Source organism: Pleurodeles waltl, chromosome 2_1 (assembly GCF_031143425.1).
Source record: "Pleurodeles waltl isolate 20211129_DDA chromosome 2_1, aPleWal1.hap1.20221129, whole genome shotgun sequence".
In the NCBI taxonomy this organism is placed as follows: Eukaryota; Metazoa; Chordata; class Amphibia; order Caudata; family Salamandridae; genus Pleurodeles; species Pleurodeles waltl.
The window spans coordinates 859,352,458-859,366,464 of NC_090438.1; positions in this window are offsets into that span (position 1 = coordinate 859,352,458).

The window sequence follows — 14,007 nt, forward strand, 5'->3', positions numbered from 1 at the left end:
TAACAGAACCTGGTCAGAGCCCCACAAGTCACCCCATCTTGGATTCCCCTAGGTCTCTAGTTTTCAAAAATGCACAGGTTTGGTAGGTTTCCCTAGGTGCCGGATGAGCTAGAGGCCAAAATCTACAGGTAGGCACTTCGCAAAAAACACCTCTGTTTTCTTTCAAAAAATTGGATGTGTCCACGTTGCGCTTTGGGGCATTTCCTGTCGCGGGCGCTAGGCCTACCCACACAAGTGAGGTATCATTTTTATCGGGAGACTTGGGGAACACTAGGTGGAAGAAAATTTGTGGCTCCTCTTAGATTCCAGAACTTTCTGCCACAGAAATGTGAGGTACATGTGTGTTTTTTTAGCCAAATTTTGAGGTTTGCAAAGAATTCTGGGTAACAGAACCTGGTCAGAGCCCCACAAGTCACCCCATCTTGGATTCCCCTAGGTCTCTAGTTTTCAGAAATGCACAGGTTTGGTAGGTTTCCCTAGGTGCCGGCTGAGCTAGAGGCCAAGATCTACAGGTAGGCACTTCGCAAAAAACACCTCTGTTTTCTTTCAAACAAATTGGATGTGTCCACGTTGCGCTTTGGGGCATTTCCTGTCGCGGGCGCTATGCCTACCCACACAAGTGAGGTATCATTTTTATCGGGAGACTTGGGGGAACGCTGGGTGGAAGGAAATTTGTGGCTCCTCTCAGATTCCAGAACTTTCTGCCACAGAAATATGAGGAACATGTGTTTTTTTAGCCAAATTTTGAGGTTTGCAAAGGATTCTGGGTAACAGAACCTGGTCAGAGCCCCACAAGTCACCCCATCTTGGATTCCCCTAGGTCTCTAGTTTTCAAAAATGCACAGGTTTGGTAGGTTTCCCTAGGTGCCGGATGAGCTAGAGGCCAAAATCTACAGGTAGGCACTTCGCAAAAAACACCTCTGTTTTCTTTCAAAAAATTGGATGTGTCCACGTTGCGCTTTGGGGCATTTCCTGTCGCGGGCGCTAGGCCTACCCACACAAGTGAAGTATCATTTTTATCGGGAGACTTGGGGGAACACTGGGTGGAAGAAAATTTGTGGCTCCTCTTAGATTCCAGAACTTTCTGCCACAGAAATGTGAGGAACATGTGTGTTTTTTTAGCCAAATTTTGAGGTTTGCAAAGAATTCTGGGTAACAGAACCTGGTCAGAGCCCCACAAGTCACCCCTTCTTGGATTCCCCTAGGTCTCTAGTTTTAAAAAATGCACAGGTTTGGTAGGTTTCCCTAGGTGCCGGCTGAGCTAGAGGCCAAAATCTACAGGTAGGCACTTCGCAAAAAACACCTCTGTTTTCTTTAAAAAAAAGTGGATGTGTCCACGTTGCGCTTCGGGGCATTTCCTGTCGCGGGCGCTAGGCCTACCCACACAAGTGAGGTATCATTTTTATCGGGAGGCTTGGGGGAACACTGGGTGGAAGAAAATTTGTGGCTCCTCTCAGATTCCAGAACTTTCTGCCACAGAAATGTGAGGAACATGTGTGTTTTTTTAGCCAAATTTTTAGGTTTGCAAAGGATTCTGGGTAACAGAACCTGGTCAGAGCCCCACAAGTTACCCCATCTTGGATTCCCCTAGGTCTCTAGTTTTCAGAAATGCACAGGTTTGGTAGGTTTCCCTAGGTGCCGGCTGAGCTAGAGGCCAAGATCTACAGGTAGGCACTTCGCAAAAAACACCTCTGTTTTCTTTCAAACAAATTGGATGTGTCCACGTTGCGCTTTGGTTCATTTCCTGTCGCGGGCGCTATGCCTACTCACACAAGTGAGGTATCATTTTTATCGGGAGACTTGGGGGAACGCTGTGTGGAAGGAAATTTATGGCTCCTCTCAGATTCCAGAACTTTCTGCCACAGAAATATGAGGAACATGTGTTTTTTTAGCCAAATTTTGAGGTTTGCAAGGGATTCTGGGTAACAGAACCTGGTCAGAGCCCCACAAGTCACCCCATCTTGGATTCCCCTAGGTCTCTAGTTTTGAAAAATGCACAGGTTTGGTAGGTTTCCCTAGGTGACGGCTGAGCTAGAGGCCAAAATCTACAGGTAGGCACTTCGCAAAAAAACCCTCTGTTTTCTTTCAAAAAATTGGATGTGTCCACGTTGCGCTTTGGGGCATTTCCTGTCGCGGGCGCTAGGCCTACCCACACAAGTGAGGTATCATTTTTATCGGGAGACTTGGGGGAACGCTGGGTGGAAGGAAATTTGTGGCTCCTCTCAGATTCCAGAACTTTCTGCCACAGAAATGTGAGGAACATGTGTGTTTTTTTAGCCAAATTTTGAGGTTTGCAAAGGATTGTGGGTAACAGAACCTGGTCAGAGCCCCACAAGTCACCCAATCTTGGATTCCCCTAGGTCTCTAGTTTTCAAAAATGCATAGGTTTGGTAGGTTTCCCTAGGTGCCGGCTGAGCTAGAGGCCAAAATCTACAGGTAGGCACTTCGCAAAAAACACCTCTGTTTTCTTTAAAAAAAAGTGGATGTGTCCACGTTGCGCTTCGGGGCATTTCCTGTCGCGGGCGCTAGGCCTACCCACACAAGTGAGGTATCATTTTTATCGGGAGGCTTGGGGGAACACTAGGTGGAAGAAAATTTGTGGCTCCTCTCAGATTCCAGAACTTTCTGCCACAGAAATGTGAGCAACATGTGTGTTTTTTTAGCCAAATTTTGAGGTTTGCAAAGAATTCTGGGTAACAGAACCTGGTCAGAGCCCCACAAGTCACCCCATCTTGGATTCCCCTAGGTCTCTAGTTTTCAGAAATGCACAGGTTTGGTAGGTTTCCCTAGGTGCCGGCTGAGCTAGAGGCCAAGATCTACAGGTAGGCACTTCGCAAAAAACACCTCTGTTTTCTTTCAAACAAATTGGATGTGTCCCCGTTGCGCTTTGGTTCATTTCCTGTCGCGGGCGCTATGCCTACTCACACAAGTGAGGTATCATTTTATCGGGAGACTTGGGGGAACACTGGGTGGAAGGAAATTTATGGCTCCTCTCAGATTCCAGAACTTTCTGCCACAGAAATATGAGGAACATGTGTTTTTTTAGCCAAATTTTGAGGTTTGCAAGGGATTCTGGGTAACAGAACCTGGTCAGAGCCCCACAAGTCACCCCATCTTGGATTCCCCTAGGTCTCTAGTTTTGAAAAATGCACAGGTTTGGTAGGTTTCCCTAGGTGCCGGCTAAGCTAGAGGCCAAGATCTACATTTAGGCACTTCGCAAAAAACACCTCTGTTTTCTTTCAAACAAATTGGATGTGTCCACGTTGCGCTTTGGGGCATTTCCTGTCGCGGGCGCTATGCCTACCCACACAAGTGAGGTATCATTTTTATCGGGAGACTTGGGGGAACGCTGGGTGGAAGGAAATTTGTGGCTCCTCTCAGATTCCAGAACTTTCTGCCACAGAAATGTGAGGAACATGTGTGTTTTTTTGGCCAAATTTTGAGGTTTGCAAAGAATTCTGGGTAACAGAACCTGGTCAGAGCCCCACAAGTCACCCCATCTTGGATTCCCCTAGGTCTCTAGTTTTCAAAAATGCACAGGTTTGGTAGGGTTCCCTAGGTGCCGGCTGGGCTAGAGGCCAAAATCTACAGGTAGGCACTTCGCAAAAAACACCTCTGTTTTCTTTCAAACAAATTGGATGTGACCACGTTGCGCTTTGGGGCATTTCCTGTCGCGGGCGCTAGGCCTACCCACACAAGTGAGGTATCATTTTTATCGGGAGACTTGGGGGAACGCTGGGTGGAAGGAAATTTGTGGCTCCTCTCAGATTCCAGAACTTTCTGCCACAGAAATATGAGGAACATGGGTTTTTTTAGCCAAATTTTGAGGTTTGCAAAGGATTCTGGGTAACAGAACCTGGTCAGAGCCCCACAAGTCACCCCATCTTGGATTCCCCTAGGTCTCTAGTTTTAAAAAATGCACAGGTTTGGTAGGTTTCCCTAGGTGCCGGCTGAGCTAGAGGCCAAAATCTACAGGTAGGCCTTCGCAAAAAACACCTCTGTTTTCTTTCAAAAAATTGGATGTGTCCACGTTGTGCTTTGGGGCATTTCCTGTCGCGGGCGCTAGGCCTACCCACACAAGTGAGGTATCATTGTTATCGGGAGACTTGGGGGAACGCTGGGTGGAAGGAAATTTGTGGCTCCTCTCAGATTCCAGAACTTTCTGCCACAGAAATGTGAGAAACATGCGTGTTTTTTTAGCCAAATTTGGAGGTTTGCAAAGGATTCTGGGTAACAGAACCTGGTCAGAGCCCCACAAGTCACCCCATCTTGGATTCCCCTAGGTCTCTAGTTTTCAGAAATGCACAGGTTTGGTAGGTTTCCCTAGGTGCCGGCTGAGCTAGAGGCCAAAATCTACAGGTAGGCACTTCGCACAAAACACCTCTGTTTTCTTTCAAAAAATTGGATGTGTCCATGTTGCGCTTTGGGGCATTTCCTGTCACGGGCGCTAGGCATACCCACACAAGTGAGGTATCATTTTTATCGGGAGACTTGGGGGAACACTGGGTGGAAGAAAATGTGTGGCTCCTCTCAGATTCCAGAACTTTCTGCCACAGAAATGTGAGGAACATGTGTGTTTTTTTTAGCCAAATTTTGAGGTTTGCAAAGAATTCTGGGTAACAGAACCTGGTCAGAGCCCCACAAGTCACCCCATCTTGGATTCCCCTAGGTCTCTAGTTTTCAAAAATGCACAGGTTTGGTAGGTTTCCCTAGGTGCCGGCTGAGCTAGAGGCCAAAATCTACAGGTAGGCACTTCGCAAAAAACACCTCTGTTTTCTTTCAAAAAATTGGATGTGTCAACGTTGCGCTTTGGGGCATTTCCTGTCGCGGGCGCTAGGCCTACCCACACAAGTGAGGTATCATTTTTATCTGGAGACTTGGGGGACCCCGGGTGGAAGAAAATTTGTGGCTCCTCTCAGATTCCAGAACTTTCTGCCACAGAAATGTGAGGAACATGTGTTTTTTTAGCCAAATATTGAGGTTTGCAAAGGATTCTGGGTAACAGAACCTGGTCAGAGCCCCACAAGTCACCCCATCTTGGATTCCCCTAGGTCTCTAGTTTTAAAAAATGCACAGGTTTGGTAGGTTTCCCTAGGTGCCGGCTGAGCTAGAGGCCAAAATCTACAGGTAGGCACTTCGCAAAAACACCTCTGTTTTCTTTAAAAAAATTGGATGTGCCCACGTTGCGCTTTGGGGCATTTCCTGTCGCGGGCGCTAGGCCTACCCACACAAGTGAGGTATCATTTTTATCGGGAGACTTGGGGGAATGCTGGGTGGAAGGAAATTTGTGGCTCCTCTCAGATTCCAGAACTTTCTGCCACAGAAATGTGAGGAGCATGTGTTTTTATAGCCAAATTTTGAGGTTTGCAAAGGATTCTGGGTAACAGAACCTGGTCAGAGACCCACAAGTCACCCCATCTTGGATTCCCCTAGGTCTCTAGTTTTAATAATGCACAGGTTTGGTAGGTTTCCCTAGGTGCCGGCTGAGCTAGAGGCCAAAATCTACAGGTAGGCACTTCGCAAAAAACACTTCTGTTTTCTTTAAAAAAATTGGATGTGTCCACGTTGTGCTTTGGGGCATTTCCTGTCGCTCGCGCTAGGCCTACCCACACAAGTGAGGTATCATTTTTATTGGGAGACTTGGAGGAACGCTGGGTGGAAGGAAATTTGTGGCTCATCTTAGATTCCAGAACTTTCTGCCACAGAAATGTGAAGAACATGTGTGTTTTTTTAGCCAAATTTTGAGGTTTGCAAAGGATTCTGGGTAACAGAACCTGGTCAGAGCCCCACAAGTTACCCCATCTTGGATTCCCCTAGGTCTCTAGTTTTCAAAAATGCACAGGTTTGGTAGGTTTCCCTAGGTGCCGGCTGAGCTAGAGGCCAAAATCTACAGGTAGGTACTTCGCAAAAAACACCTCTGTTTTCTTTCAAAAAATTGGATGTGTCCACGTTGCGCTTTGGGGCATTTCCTGTCGCGGGCGCTAGGCCTACCCACACAAGTGAGGTATCATTTTTATCGGGAGACTTGGGGGAACACTGGGTGGAAGAAAATTTGTGGCTCCTCTCAGATTCCAGAACTTTCTGCCACAGAAATGTGAGGAACATGTGTGTTTTTTTAGCCAAGTTTTGAGGTTTGCAAAGAATTCTGGGTAACAGGACCTGGTCAGAGCCCCACAAGTCACCCCATCTTGGATTCCCCTAGGTCTCTAGTTTTTAAAAATGCACAGGTTTGGTAGGTTTCCCTAGGTGCCGGCTGAACTAGAGGCCAAAATCTACAGGTAGGCACTTCGCAAAAAACATCCTCTGTTTTCTTTAAAAAAATTGGATGTGTCCACGTTGCGCTTTGGGGCATTTCCTGTCGCGGGCGCTAGGCCTACCCACACAAGTGAGGTATCATTTTTATCGGGAGACTTGGGGGAACGCTGGGTGGAAGGAAATTTGTGGCTCCTCTCAGATTCCAGAACGTTCTGCCACAGAAATGTGAGGAGCATGTGTTTTTTTAGCCAAATTTTGAGGTTTGCAAAGGATTCTGGGTAACAGAACCTGGTCAGAGCCCCACAAGTCACCCCATCTTCGATTCCCCTAGGTCTCTAGTTTTAATAATGCACAGGTTTGGTAGGTTTCCCTAGGTGCCGGCTGAGCTAGAGGCCAAAATCTACAGGTAGGCACTTCGCAAAAAACACCTCTGTTTTCTTTCAAAAAATTGGATGTGTCCACGTTGCGCTTTGGGGCATTTCCTGTCGCGGGTGCTAGGCCTACCCACACAAGTGGGGTATAATTTTTATCGGGAGACTTGGGGGAACGCTGGGTGGAAGGAAATTTGTGGCTGCCCTCAGATTCCAGAACTTTCTGCCACAGAAATGTGAGGAACATGTGTGTTGTTTTAGCCAAATTTTGAGGTTTGCAAAGGATTCTGGGTAACGGAACCTGGTCAGAGCCCCACAAGTTACCCCATCTTGGATTCCCCTAGGTCTCTAGTTTTTAAAAATGCACAGGTTTGGTAGGTTTCCCTCGGTGCCGGCTGAGCTAGAGGCCAAAATCTACAGGTAGGCACTTTGCAAAAAACACCTCTGTTTTCTTTCAAAAAATTGGATGTGTCCACGTTGCGCTTTGGGGCATTTCCTGTCGCGGGCGCTAGGCCTACCCACACAAGTGAGGTATCATTTTTATCGGGAGACTTGGGGGAACGCTGGGTGGAAGGAAATTTGTGGCTCCTCTCAGATTCCAGAACTTTCTGCCACAGAAATGTGAGGAACATGTGTGTTTTTTTACCCAAATGTTGAGGTTTGCAAAGGATTCTGGGTAACAGAACCTGGTCAGAGCCCCACAAGTCACCCCATCTTGGATTCCCCTAGGTCTCTAGTTTTAAAAAATGCACAGGTTTGGTAGGTTTCCATAGGTGTTGGCTGAGCTAGAGGCCAAAATCTACAGGTAGGCACTTCGCAAAAAACACCTCTGTTTTCTTTCAAAAAATTGGATGTGTCCACGTTGCGCTTTGGGGCATTTCCTGTCGCGGGCGCTAGGCCTACCCACACAAGTGAGGTATCATTTTTATTGGGAGACTTGGGGGAACGCTGGGTGGAAGGAAATTTGTGGCTCATATTAGATTCCAGAACTTTATGCCACAGAAATGTGAGGAACATATGTTTTTTAAGGCCAAATTTTGAGGTTTGCAAAGGATTCTGGGTAACAGAACTTGGTCAGAGCCCCACAAGTCACCCCATCTTAGATTCCCCTAGGTCTCTAGTTTTAAAAAATGCACAGGTTTGGTATGTTTCCCTTGGTGCCAGCTGAGCTAGAGGTCAAAATCTACAGGTAGGCACTTCGCAAAAAACACCTCTGTTTTCTTTCAAACAAATTGGATGTGTCCATGTTGCGCTTTGGGGCATTTCCTGTCGCGGGCGCTAGGCCTACCCACACAAGTGAGGTATCATTTTTATCGGGAGACTTGGGTGAACGCTGGGTGGAAGGAAATTTGTGGCTCCTCTCAGATTCCAGAACTTTATGCCACAGAAATGTGAGGAACATGTGTTTTTTTAGCCAAATTTTGAGATTTGCAAAGGATTCTGGGTAACAGAACCTGGTCAGAGCCCCACAAGTCACCCCATCTTGGATTCCCCTAGGTCTCTAGTTTTAATAAATGCTCAGGTTTGGTAGGTTTCCCTAGGTGCCGGCTGAGCTAGAGGCCAGAATCTACAGGTAGGCACTTCGCAAAAAACACCCCTGTTTTCTTTCAAACAAATTGGATGTGTCCACGTTGCGCTTTGGGGCATTTCCTGTTGCGGGCGCCAGGTCTATCCACACAAGTGAGGTATCATTTTTATCGGGAGACTTGGGGGAACACTGGGTGGAAGAAAATTTGTGGCTCCTCTCAGATTCCAGAACTTTCTGCCACAGAAATGTGAGGAACATGTGTGTTTTTTTAGCCAAGTTTTGAGGTTTGCAAAGAATTCTGGGTAACAGGACCTGGTCAGAGCCCCACAAGTCACCCCATCTTGGATTCCCCTAGGTCTCTAGTTTTTAAAAATGCACAGGTTTGGTAGGTTTCCCTAGGTGCCGGCTGAACTAGAGGCCAAAATCTACAGGTAGGCACTTCGCAAAAAACATCCTCTGTTTTCTTTAAAAAAATTGGATGTGTCCACGTTGCGCTTTGGGGCATTTCCTGTCGCGGGCGCTAGGCCTACCCACACAAGTGAGGTATCATTTTTATCGGGAGACTTGGGGGAACGCTGGGTGGAAGGAAATTTGTGGCTCCTCTCAGATTCCAGAACGTTCTGCCACAGAAATGTGAGGAGCATGTGTTTTTTTAGCCAAATTTTGAGGTTTGCAAAGGATTCTGGGTAACAGAACCTGGTCAGAGCCCCACAAGTCACCCCATCTTCGATTCCCCTAGGTCTCTAGTTTTAATAATGCACAGGTTTGGTAGGTTTCCCTAGGTGCCGGCTGAGCTAGAGGCCAAAATCTACAGGTAGGCACTTCGCAAAAAACACCTCTGTTTTCTTTCAAAAAATTGGATGTGTCCACGTTGCGCTTTGGGGCATTTCCTGTCGCGGGTGCTAGGCCTACCCACACAAGTGGGGTATAATTTTTATCGGGAGACTTGGGGGAACGCTGGGTGGAAGGAAATTTGTGGCTGCCCTCAGATTCCAGAACTTTCTGCCACAGAAATGTGAGGAACATGTGTGTTGTTTTAGCCAAATTTTGAGGTTTGCAAAGGATTCTGGGTAACGGAACCTGGTCAGAGCCCCACAAGTTACCCCATCTTGGATTCCCCTAGGTCTCTAGTTTTTAAAAATGCACAGGTTTGGTAGGTTTCCCTCGGTGCCGGCTGAGCTAGAGGCCAAAATCTACAGGTAGGCACTTTGCAAAAAACACCTCTGTTTTCTTTCAAAAAATTGGATGTGTCCACGTTGCGCTTTGGGGCATTTCCTGTCGCGGGCGCTAGGCCTACCCACACAAGTGAGGTATCATTTTTATCGGGAGACTTGGGGGAACGCTGGGTGGAAGGAAATTTGTGGCTCCTCTCAGATTCCAGAACTTTCTGCCACAGAAATGTGAGGAACATGTGTGTTTTTTTACCCAAATGTTGAGGTTTGCAAAGGATTCTGGGTAACAGAACCTGGTCAGAGCCCCACAAGTCACCCCATCTTGGATTCCCCTAGGTCTCTAGTTTTAAAAAATGCACAGGTTTGGTAGGTTTCCATAGGTGTTGGCTGAGCTAGAGGCCAAAATCTACAGGTAGGCACTTCGCAAAAAACACCTCTGTTTTCTTTCAAAAAATTGGATGTGTCCACGTTGCGCTTTGGGGCATTTCCTGTCGCGGGCGCTAGGCCTACCCACACAAGTGAGGTATCATTTTTATTGGGAGACTTGGGGGAACGCTGGGTGGAAGGAAATTTGTGGCTCATATTAGATTCCAGAACTTTATGCCACAGAAATGTGAGGAACATATGTTTTTTAAGGCCAAATTTTGAGGTTTGCAAAGGATTCTGGGTAACAGAACTTGGTCAGAGCCCCACAAGTCACCCCATCTTAGATTCCCCTAGGTCTCTAGTTTTAAAAAATGCACAGGTTTGGTATGTTTCCCTTGGTGCCAGCTGAGCTAGAGGTCAAAATCTACAGGTAGGCACTTCGCAAAAAACACCTCTGTTTTCTTTCAAACAAATTGGATGTGTCCATGTTGCGCTTTGGGGCATTTCCTGTCGCGGGCGCTAGGCCTACCCACACAAGTGAGGTATCATTTTTATCGGGAGACTTGGGTGAACGCTGGGTGGAAGGAAATTTGTGGCTCCTCTCAGATTCCAGAACTTTATGCCACAGAAATGTGAGGAACATGTGTTTTTTTAGCCAAATTTTGAGATTTGCAAAGGATTCTGGGTAACAGAACCTGGTCAGAGCCCCACAAGTCACCCCATCTTGGATTCCCCTAGGTCTCTAGTTTTAATAAATGCTCAGGTTTGGTAGGTTTCCCTAGGTGCCGGCTGAGCTAGAGGCCAGAATCTACAGGTAGGCACTTCGCAAAAAACACCCCTGTTTTCTTTCAAACAAATTGGATGTGTCCACGTTGCGCTTTGGGGCATTTCCTGTTGCGGGCGCCAGGTCTATCCACACAAGTGAGGTATCATTTTTATCGGAAGACTTGGGGGAACGCTGGGTGGAAGGAAATTTGTGGCTCCTCTCAGATTCCAGAACTTTCTGCCACAGAAATGTGAGGAACATGTGTTTTTTTAGCCAAATTTTGAGGTTTGCAAAGGATTCTGGGTAACAGAACCTGGTCAGAGCCCCACAAGTCACCCCATCTTAGATTCCCCTAGGTCTCTAGTTTTCAAAAATGCACCGGTTTGGTAGGTTTCCCTAGGTGCCGGCTGAGCTAGAGGCCAAAATCTACAGGTAGGCACTTCGCAAAAAACACCTCTGTTTTCTTTCAAACAAATTGGATGTGTCTACGTTGCGCTTTGGGGCATTTCCTGTCGCGGGCACTAGGCCTACCCACGCAAGTGAGGTATCATTTTTATCGGGAGACTTGGGGGAACACTGGGTGGAAGAAAATTTGTGGCTCCTCTCAGATTCCAGAACTTTCTGCCACAGAAATGTGAGGAACATGTGTGTTTTTTTAGCCAAATTTTGAGGTTTCCAAAGAATTCTGGGTAACAGAACCTGGTCAGAGCCCCACAAGTCACCCCATCTTGGATTCCCCTAGGTCTCTAGTTTTCAAAAATGCACAGGTTTGGTAGGTTTCCCTAGGTGCCGGCTGAGCTAGAGGCCAAAATCTACAGGTAGGCCTTTGCAAAAAACACCTCTGTTTTCTTTAAAAAAATTGGATGTGTCCACGTTGTGCTTTGGGGCATTTCCTGTTGCGGGCGCTAGGCCTACCCACACAAGTGAGGTATCATTTTTATCGGGAGACTTGTGGGAACGCTGGGTGGAAGGAAATTTGTGGCTCCTCTCAGATTCCAGAACTTTCTGCCACAGAAATGTCAGAAACATGTATGTTTTTTTAGCCAAATTTGGAGGTTTGCAAAGGATTCTGGGTAACAGAACCTGGTCAGAGCCCCACAAGTCACCCCATCTTGGATTCCCCTAGGTCTCTAGTTTTCAGAAATGCATAGGTTTGGTAGGTTTCCCTAGGTGCCGGCTGAGCTAGAGGCCAAAATCTACAGGTAGGCACTTCGCAAAAAACACCTCTGTTTTCTTTCAAAAAATTGGATGTGTCCACGTTGCGCTTTGGGGCATTTCCTGTCACGGGCGCTAGGCCTACCCACACAAGTGAGGTATCATTTTTATCGGGAGACTTGGGGGAACACTGGGTGGAAGAAAATGTGTGGCTCCTCTCAGATTCCAGAACTTTCTGCCACAGAAATGTGAGGAACATGTGTGTGTTTTTTTAGCCAAATTTTGAGGTTTGCAAAGAATTCTGGGTAACAGAACCTGGTCAGAGCCCCACAAGTCACCCCATCTTGGATTCCCCTAGGTCTCTAGTTTTCAAAAATGCACAGGTTTGGTAGGTTTCCCTAGGTGCCGGCTGAGCTAGAGGCCAAAATCTACAGGTAGGCACTTTGCAAAAAACACCTCTGTTTTCTTTTAAAAAATTGGATGTGTCCACGTTGCGCTTTGGGGCATTTGCTGTCGCGGGCGCTAGGCCTACCCACACAAGTGAGATATCATTTTTATCGGGAGACTTGGGGGAATGCTGGGTGGAAGGAAATTTGTGGCTCCTCTCAGATTCCAGAACTTTCTGCCACAGAAATGTGAGGAACATGTGTTTTTTTTAGCCAAATTTTGAGGTTTGCAAAGAATTCTGGGTAACAGAACCTGGTCAGAGCCCCACAAGTCACCCCATCTTGGATTCCCCTAGGTCTCTAGTTTTCAAAAATACACAGGTTTGGTAGGTTTCCCTAGGTGCCGGCTGAGCTAGAGGCCAAAATCTACAGGTAGGCCTTTGCAAAAAACACCCCTGTTTTCTTTCAAAAAATTGGATGTGTCCACCTTGTGCTTTGGGACATTTCCTGTCGCAGGCGCTAGGACTACCAACACAAGTGAGGTATCATTTTTATCGGGAGACTTGGGGGAACGCTGGGTGGAAGGAAATTTGTGGCTCCTCTCAGATTCCAGAACTTTCTGCCACAGAAATGTTAGAAACATGTGTGTTTTTTTAGCCAAATTTTGAGGTTTGCAAAGGATTGTGGGTAACAGAACCTGGTCAGAGCCCCACAAGTCACCCCATCTTGGATTCCCCTAGGTCTCTAGTTTTCAAAAATTCACAGGTTTGGTAGGTTTCCCTAGGTGCCGGCTGAGCTAGAGGCCAAAATCTACAGGTAGGCACTTCGCAAAAAACACCTCTGTTTTCTTTCAAACAAATTGGATGTGTCCACGTTGCGCTTTGGGGCATTTCCTGTCGCGGGCGCTATGCCTACCCACACAAGTGAGGTATCATTTTTATTGGGAGACTTGGGGGAACGCTGGGTGGAAGGAAATTTGTGGCTCCTCTCAGATTCCAGAACTTTCTGCCACAGAAATATGAGGAACATGTGTTTTTTTAGCCAAATTTTGAGGTTTGCAAAGGATTCTGGGTAACAGAACCTGGTCAGAGCCCCACAAGTCACCCCATCTTGGATTCCCCTAGGTCTCTAGTTTTCAGAAATGCATAGGTTTGGTAGGTTTCCCTAGGTGCCGGCTGAGCTAGAGGCCAAAATCTACAGGTAGGCACTTCGGAAAAAACACCTCTGTTTTCTTTCAAAAAAGTGGATGTGTCCACGTTGCGCTTTGGGGCATTTCCTGTCGCGGGCGCTAGGCCTACCCACACAAGTGGGGTATCATTTTTATCGGGAGACTTGGGGGAACGCTGGGTGGAAGGAAATTTGTGGCTCCTCTCAGATTCCAGAACTTTCTGCCACAGAAATGTGAGAAACATGTGTGTTTTTTTAGCCAAATTTTGAGGTTTGCAAAGGATTGTGGGAAACAGAAACTGGTCAGAGCCCCACAAGTCACCCCATCTTAGATTCCCCTAGGTCTCTAGTTTTCAAAAATGCACAGGTTTGGTAGGTTTCCCTAGGTGACGGCTGAGCTAGAGGCCAAAATCTACAGGTAGGCACTCCGCAAAAAAACCCTCTGTTTTCTTTCAAAAAATTGGATGTGTCCACGTTGCGCTTTGGGGCATTTCCTGTCGCGGGCGCTAGGCCTACCCACACAAGTGAGGTATCATTTTTATTGGGAGACTTGGGGGAACGATAGATGGAAGGAAATTTGTGGCTCCTCTCAGATTCCAGAACTTTCTGCCACAGAAATGTGAGGAGCATGTGTTTTTATAGCCAAATTTTGAGGTTTGCAAAGGATTCTGGGTAACAGAACCTGGTCAGAGACCCACAAGTCACCCCATCTTGGATTCCCCTAGGTCTCTAGTTTTAATAATGCACAGGTTTGGTAGGTTTCCCTAGGTGCCGGCTGAGCTAGAGGCCAAAATCTACAGGTAGGCACTTCGCAAAAAACACTTCTGTTTTCTTTAAAAAA